This window comes from Crotalus tigris, unplaced genomic scaffold (genome assembly GCF_016545835.1).
Source record: "Crotalus tigris isolate CLP2741 ecotype Arizona unplaced genomic scaffold, ASM1654583v1 scf7180000017831.1706817, whole genome shotgun sequence".
NCBI classification, from domain to species: Eukaryota; Metazoa; Chordata; class Lepidosauria; order Squamata; family Viperidae; genus Crotalus; species Crotalus tigris.
The window spans coordinates 1011615-1020079 of record NW_024096660.1 but is presented as its reverse complement, the minus strand read 5'-3'; the positions used below and the strand labels follow the sequence as shown (position 1 = coordinate 1020079).

The window sequence follows — 8465 nt, the reverse complement described above, 5'->3', positions numbered from 1 at the left end:
AGGGAGAAAAACAGGCAAGAAATGCAGCTGGGGAGGTGTCACCCTTCGTGAGGAATGAAGAAATGCACCATCACCTGGAAGTGGCCAGCACATGGCCCTCACCTACTTCACATATCTGGCTTGGTGGGCTCTGCGGGAGGGGATGCCATGAGCAGCGTGAGAATTAACGTTACCTGCTCAATGCCCTCCAGCTCTGAGCCTGCCCGGTTTCGGCAGGCAGAGGGGCACTTTCCTCACAGTGCTGAGAGGTTGAGCCAGGTGGTGCGAAGCTCGCCAGCTTTGCACCTTGCTACCTGCTGAAACTGGGCAGGCTGGGGGCTAGGCAACATTGCACTTCTCATCAGATTTGCGCCACCCAGCTCAGCTCTTAGCACTGTGAGGAGAGCGCCCCGCTGCCTGCTGAAATCGCGCAGGCTGGGAGATGGGCGACCTCGTGTTTCTTTTGAGATTTGCACCGCCCAGTTCAGCTTCTCGACACTGTGAGAAAGCGCCCCGCTGCCTGCTGAAACCCCTCCCCCAGAGCCCATCAAGCCGGATATGTGAAGTAGGCGAGGGCCATTTGCTGGCCACTTCCAGGCAATGGTGCATGTCTTCATTCCTCACAAAGGGTGACACCTCCCCAGCATGCACCCAGGGGGTGGGGCCGACGTGGCAGGGGCTGGTTCCTCGCTGTTTCCAGACAGCCTTGTGGAACTAAGGCTGAATGCGTTTCAGCATAGATGGTCACCACAAAATTGTACATTGGCTCCCAGCCAGCCTGGGTCAGGGCCAAGGCAGCAGGGAGCGTTCCCTCACCGTTTCCAGGATGGAAACCACTTCACGGCCCCCGGGCCTTGTGTTTGACATGTTTGTTCTAAGTATTTAAGTATTAAATTCTGAATATTGATGTTAAGGTTGAATTGCTGAAGCTTTAATATTCCTATTGCCCAAAAAAGATTTGATTTGTTATCAGAAGAACCATCTAATCACTATTATAACATTTCATCTACTTGTTGCTCTTTCTGATATTTATTGTTAAGTTCCTGTTGCTATTAAAATCGTTTAGTCTGTAATGTTTGCATTCTCTCAAAAGTTTTATTTTAACCAGAGCACAGTGACTGCCCTGAACTATACAGGTAGTCCTTAACCTACGACCACAATTGAGCCAAAATTTATGTTGTTAAGTGAGAAATTTTTTAAGTGAGTTTTGCCCTATTTTATGAGTTTTCTCGCCATATTTGTTAAGTGAATCACTGCAGTTCTTAAATTAGTAACACGGTTAAGTGAATCTGGTTACCCCATTGACTTCGCTTGTCAGAAAGTGGCAAAAGGGGATCACATGACTCCGGGACACTGCAACCATCATAAATGTGAGTTATCAAGCATCTGAATGTAAATCATGCGACAATGGGGATGCTGCAACGGTCATAAATGTGAAAAATGGTCATAAGTAACTTTTTTCAGTGCCTTTGTATGGTCACTAAATGAACTGTCTATGTTACTAAAGGAGTTAAAGAGGTATCCTTTATCAGAGCTACATATTTACTTTTCCAAATTTGAAGCATTACTTTAGTGAAAGCTTTTTCAGTCTTAGCATAACTTTTTCAGTCTGTAGCATGTTAGGGCTGAAAATACCACTGATTTAAATTCTTTGATTCTAAAATAATTTCTATATAGATCTATATAAACTATATAGTATATGTAATTTATAATATAGAGTGTTAGTTTGATGTAGTGGTGAAGTTGCTGGCTTAGAAACCAGAGTTTCTAGAGTTCTAGTCCCACCTTAGGTATGAAAGCCAACTGGGTGACCTTGGGCCAGTAACTCTCTCTCAGCCCAACCCACCTCACAGGGTTCTTATTGTGGGGAAAGTAGTAGAAGGAAGGTGTATTACATGTTTGTCACTTTGACTTACTTATAAAGCAATAAAGGTGGGACAAAAATGTAATAAATATAAAGTTTCAACTTGCATCCATTTTTGGGAAGGTTCTTCCACAATAAATGGAATCATATGCCTTAACTGTGCTGCTTTGATAATATATTCTCGAAATGGACATGTCCCATACCTCAGCATCCTTTTTACAACATTGTTATACAAAAAAACCACCCCAAACCGTCTTCGAATAAACATCCCAGGAAAAAAAAAGTTAAAAGTCATGGGAGGAACGATGCTGCGCATGCAATATTTCGCTTCATACATCCAAACGTTTTGTGAGCCTTACAGTTAATATTGTGTAGTTGAATCGCGTTATGAAGCAGTCTTCGTAACCCTTTTCCCCTTTGCTTTACTGCATCTGACCCAAGCTAGCTCGTTTTAATTAATCGCTACTTTCATGTTTAAAGGTGCCCGCCAAGCCGGCGTAGAACCGTTCACGCTTGGCGGGTCTATCCAGCCTGAAAAACTACATTTCCCATACTCCTTCAGAGGGCGGTGCGTTTTTATGAGATCACCCTATCCCCGCCCCCTTTTATGTATATGTGTGGTGGAGCTACCGCTGACCCAGAGGGCTAGTTCTAGTCTCGAGGTTGGTTGATCGGGGAATTGTCTTCCTTCCGCCTCGTTCCCAGCCACAAAGGGGGCGAGCTACTTTGTTCCCTGGCCCCATCCCCTTCCAAGGGTTTGCAGGCGCGCGGCGGCCGCTTTGGTGCGAGCCGCTGGCAGGATTACCGAAAGCTCCGCTGCAGAATTGCTCTCCCGCCCTGCCTGCCTGCCTCGCATTCGGGTGAGGGTTGTTTTTCCTGGAGGTGATTGATTTACAGCCTTTCCCCCGCCGCCGCCGTTCTGCAAGGGGCCACGGCGGTGTCTTGTCTACCTGGTGTAGCAGAAGAGGAAGAGGAGAACGCGGTACCGAGGGACGCCACCAGTTCATACCGGGTCACTATCCCGGCTCTCGGTCCGTACAAGGTAAGAATGTATCGGTTTGACCGGGGAGGGGGGGAGGAAGGGAGGGAGGGGGAACGAGAGGAAATTTTAGAGCAGGAAGAATTGCTTCCCCCTCCTCCTCGCCGCCGTTTTCTCCTTCCTTGTCCACTCGCCCCCCCCCCCCGTTTGTTTTTAGCCTCCTGTTGTGTTTCTGTGTAGGTTTTGCGTTTGCATGTTCTTTGTCCTCTTTCTCAAAATGGAAATTGCTCAGGCGTCTGAGGTGAATATTTCCACATCCTGTCTTCATCTTTCTATAGCGAAAAGCTGATGGTGATCAGGGAAGGCTTTTGTCAGGGAGTTTTCGGATGGGAAATCTGTCTCCTTTTTTTTTTTCCTTTCTTTTTTGCCTTAGCAGCTTGTCACGGAAAGATACGTGCTTCTTGAAACTCTGAATGCGTTTCCTAATTTGCCGAGGTGAGCGAACAGGCCGAAACGTTAACTGATGCTTAAAAGGGGGTAAAACAAAGGAATCTTGACTCCTTTGTGCTGATGTACAACAACAGCTTGATTTCTTCTGTAGTCTGGTTACCTTTTCACCATCCTTTTGAATCATTACAAGAAATACATTTTTCAAACGATGTGATCTTTATCCTCTGTTTTAGAATTTTTATTTTCACTGCCCTTCATATTCTGTAAAATATTCCTAATCTGATGTGTTGGTAACAAATCTCTATTTTTCTAATTTAGCTAATTTTCTCAAAAGCCTTTAGCTTCAAATGGCTAAATTACTGCAGGGACTATTAGTAATTATTAGTTTTTTCTGCTCTTTTTTTCATGGAAGATGAGGTTGAGGTTTTTTTGTTTGTTTGTTTTACTTTCAGTATTACATCATTTCAGCCTCCAAAGAGACCACACTTTTACTTAAGAAAGAATGCGTTTGAGGATGGTAACTGCTAAATTGTATCTTAATTTTGAATTGTTTAGGTTTTAAAATCTGCAGTTGTTCATTGTAAAGCGTAGAGTATTTCCACGAGGAGATGTATGTAATCATGTACTTTCCCGTGAAGTATATTGTTTACAGGCAGCCTGTTTTGTCTTGGCTGCTAGTTAGCTGGTTACTTTTTGCAATCTTTGTGACAGTGTAGTAATTTTCTTGGTTTCCTACCAACAAAACTCCCAAATTCTCTGCGTTATGCAGTAATAGATTTAGCTTAATGTTTACTTTGAATTTGTACAGGAAGGAAGAAGGAGCCAGAAATCTATTTCGCTGACTTTAGTTTGCATCTCATAAACATAAAGCAGCAGCACAGAATGCATTGTTTTTAAGTCTTGCTTTGTATTTGGTATATGTTACATTTGGGCTGACTTGCTCTCTCCAAAGATCTTGTTGTAATTTATGGATACTTCAGATGTCATAATCTCATTTCATATTAATATTTCTCTGCTCACTTGAAAGCCAATGCTAAAAATATTTCTCTGACATTTGTTTTATTTTAAAAGTAGTGGTTAAAGTAATGCAGCATGGGTTTTAAGTAGCTCCTAATATTTTAAATTAATATGAAGAAAATATTGACATTTTAAGCCTGCTTGTTGCTTCAGTTATTTAGATAATAACTTTGGTTAAGTTATTTCATAGAAGTAACTTACATATTTTCTTTGGGTGTTAAATTAGCAGCTTTTGAAATCAGTCTGTTAGTAAATTTGATTCTGCAATTAATTTGGCATTTCAAGGTTTCTGAATACTTATTGTCTTAAGTGAAAGCCATAAGAAAATGTATTTAAACAAGTTAGAAATTTCTGTTTTCCGCTATGACTGCATTGCTTTCTCAATCCAGACTGAAAATGGAATGTATCTTTAGTCACAGTGTATTTACACACAGTTTTTGTTAAAGGCAAGGATAAAAAATACACCGATACTGCTTAGCAGCAGGGCCTATCCTTTTCATATAAAAAATGCTTATAATACTCATTATCACTGGAAGCCTAGCATTGATAACAGAATTCTACATCTTTTCCCTTTCATGTTTGGCTCAAGTATAGAAGAGTTCTGATTGTGTTCATTGGTCCTAAATAGTTAGCAGCATGACTGGAGCCTGCATTTTGAATTAAAGCATGTTTGAATTAGAACATTTGTTGTGAATCTCTAGCATTTTAAGCTTAGTGAGGTTGAAACTGGTTGCAGTATTGGCAGGCTATTTAAGAGTGTAGAATAGATCATATGATGCAGAATTCTCTTGTAATCCATGTACTGGATGCTAGTTATATAAATGAGGAAATGTGTTCCATTTGATTGATCAAAGCTGAGTATAACATAGGGATTGTATTTCCAGGAATTTATTTCAGCAACAGAAATCTTTACTCCAGCAAAAAGAAAAATGAGCATCAGTCTTAGTTTCATTTTAACTCCTATGTTAGCTGTACAGAGTTACATTTCATGAGTGGGATATCCATATAAATTGTATAAATAAATGTCATCCAGAAAGTTGATAAAATTAACCACAAAGTTTTAAAGTGTGTAAACATAGGACTTCTTGATTGTATGCCAAATCTTGCAGCAACAAGGTATCAGAAGATCCCATACACTAGATTAACAATATGCATGAAAAGATATTAATGTTATTCAAGTTGCTATGCTAAAACAAATATCACTTCCTGTTGTTTTCCCCCAATCTACATATAAAACAAAGTGTGCAAGAATTATAATACTGATTCTGTTGTAGCTTTGTAATGCATATAAAACTATGCTTTTGCAGTAAATCTACAAAAGGACTCTTCTATGTGGTTTGATGAATATCTTGTCAAGAATATAGATCATATTTGTCTAAAGATGCTTCCTAAACAAAAGGGTACATATTTATCACAATATTATAATGCAAATAAATACAGCCCTATGTTAACCCAGAACATCTGCTTACGCTGATCATATGTTTTTAATTCACTACTATTCTACTGTATAATAGCAATAGCACTTAGACATATATACTACTTGATAGTGCTTTACCGCCCTCTCTAAGCAGTTTACAGAGTCAGCCATATTGCCCCCAACAATCTGGGTCCTTATTTTACCATCCTTTAGAAGGATGGAAGGCAGAGTCAACCTTGAGCCCCATCAGAACTGAGCTCCCAGCAGTGGGCATACTTAGCCTGCAATACTGCATTATAACCACTGAGCCATCATGGCTTCTTCTATATTATGTTAATAGTTACATTTTATTAAAGACTGAGGCTACAGTCCTGTATCCAGTTAAGATGCCAAAATTTCAGTGAAGTTAGTTTGACTTCATAAATTGTCCATTTAATGGAGGACTACAAAACCCACAAAGAATGCTGTAACAATGTCTAAGTGGCCTTCAGTATTGATTATTTTTAATGCAGTTTTTGGATGATTCAATATCCCATACACACACAAAATAAAGAAAAGAAAAAGGAGCAACATTCAGAGGCTTTGGTAAAGGAAACATTTGGTGAATTTACCATTGCTTTATTTAAAACTTGTTCTGTTCTTTGATAAACATAGCTATTTATCATAGTTATTCATATTGCTTGAGGAGTTAAAAGGTGAATTATGTTATACAACCAGTGATGCCCCAGTCACAGTAGTACCTGGCCTGCTTTCAAATCAAACAAGATCAGGCCTGGTTAGTGTTGAATGGGAGATCACCAGAAAGTTCAAGTGCTTTGGACTAGAGTGGAAAGTTGAAAACGCATCCAGAAAAGGCCATTCCTTATTTTTGCTATGAAATCTACATGTTGTTCATCTTGACTGGAAGGAATCCTCAATTTTCTTTAATCAGTCATATAGGCTCACTATATATAACATCAGCTTATGTCTCACCAGTAATATTTAGACTCCCGATATATTTAATTGGTAGTCTTTATTCTACAGTTTTAGCTTGCCTAGCTAATTAATATATACTTTGAATTTTCTGATTTCTGCCCCTTATGCTTCACTACTGCATAAAGTAGTGAAGCCAATCACCTTATCCTGGAAATGCATATATTCCCACACTAGATCATCTGTGTTTCTCAACACTAAAAATAGCACTAGTTGCCTGGTACTTGAAGCTGTAATGTTTACATACATTCCTTTATTTTGCTCAATGATCAGCATAGTAATTAGTCTGTTTTGAGGAACATCAGGAATTCATTCACCTTGTTGATTTCTAACATGCCTATGCCGCAGTTTCTAAATACACAAATACCTTCCAGAACAGAAATGACAACAAAGTATTGATGTGTCAAGTAACATTACATACTGACAAGTAATATCTATAAGAGAAGCTCACACACTTTCTTTTGATTCACTGTCTTATCTTATATTTTATTAGATAAGTTGCCTTCTACATTCAGTCTCAATACCCATGTCACAATATATATTCTGAACTGGTGCACTGAATTTGTGAGTTATTTACAGAGTAAACTTCACCTGTCTTTTCCGGGTAAATTGATAAATGCAGGCTAAGACCTTCCATGTTCCATTACCTTCCATATCTTTCCTGGCCAGGAGGAAAGAACTCTAGAAATCAAAATTTCAAGACATATGGGGAGAAACAAATCGGGAAGACTGCCTTAGACAAGAGTTCAGATAATCCAAGCATTTTTAAAGTGATAGCTATTGTTTGATCAGTTCTATGAATTTTATTCTTGCTTTTGGAAGGTGGGAATGGAAAAAAACATTGAAAGAGTGTTCATTAAGGAAATAGTAAAGTTGCGTACTATTTTCCTAAATAGGGAAATGAAACATTTGCTACTGTTTTGAATGAATGCATGCATTAATACTCAAACACATCAGACTGATGTGTTAGATCTTAATGATCAACATCTGGATCTCAAGGTATAATTCAGTAGGATAAATATATGCTGATAAGATAATTGAAATATAAAAAAGATCTTGCCGTTTTTATGGACATACCACTCATTTTGTGAATATTCTTAATGTTGGTTTTAATGATAATTTTAGGATTATAGCATAAACATCAATATAAAATGTGTTCAGACCAAGACCCTTAGTCCTAAACAAATATATTTTTGAACAGGTAAATTTTAATTTCTTTAAAATGAAATTAGCATCCATATAATTTAAGTGATCATTGTTGTTGTTGTTAATTGCGAAGTCGTGTCCGACCCATCGCGACCCCATGGACAACGTTCCTCCAGGTCTTCCTGTCCTCTACCATCTTCTGGAGTCCATTTAAATTCACACCTACTGCTTCAGTGACTCCATCCAGCCATCTCATTCTCTGTCGTTAAGTGATCATAATTTTTTGTATTTTCTAAGTTTTCTATAGTTTTCTATGTTTTTATGTTTTGGAAAGTATTCAAGTATTTTTGGAATTGGAAGAGTTGGAAAACATGCAAGTTTTCCATACAGTCTAAGATGCATGAAGCATCTCAATTAGTTTATCTAATCAGTGAGTTTTGATTGTATGATAAGATACAAATATTCAATTGATTTGCATATGTTGGGATACATCTCCTTTCCTCTTTGAAGTTTTTCTTACTGCTGACAGGTGAAGCAGGCTAGCAAGCAAGCTGCCTTCTACACCTCCCACATTCAGACAGAATTAAAATCTGATTGCTTAGTTGGGATTATGCAAATACTCTGAAGTGATTTACTATTTC

At 38.8% G+C, this 8465-nt stretch overlaps 1 protein-coding gene across 1 annotated transcript in view; it reads left to right on the top strand.

Annotated features, from left to right (window-relative positions):
• Window positions 1-2477: 2477 nt before the first annotated feature.
• The window catches only part of PELI1 (pellino E3 ubiquitin protein ligase 1), a 100728-nt gene continuing 94740 nt past the window's right edge, over window positions 2478-8465 (top strand). The window contains exon 1 of the mRNA XM_039343019.1: window positions 2478-2885. The gene's annotated coding sequence lies outside the window, so the exon portion shown is untranslated. The remainder of the gene's footprint in view (window positions 2886-8465) is intronic.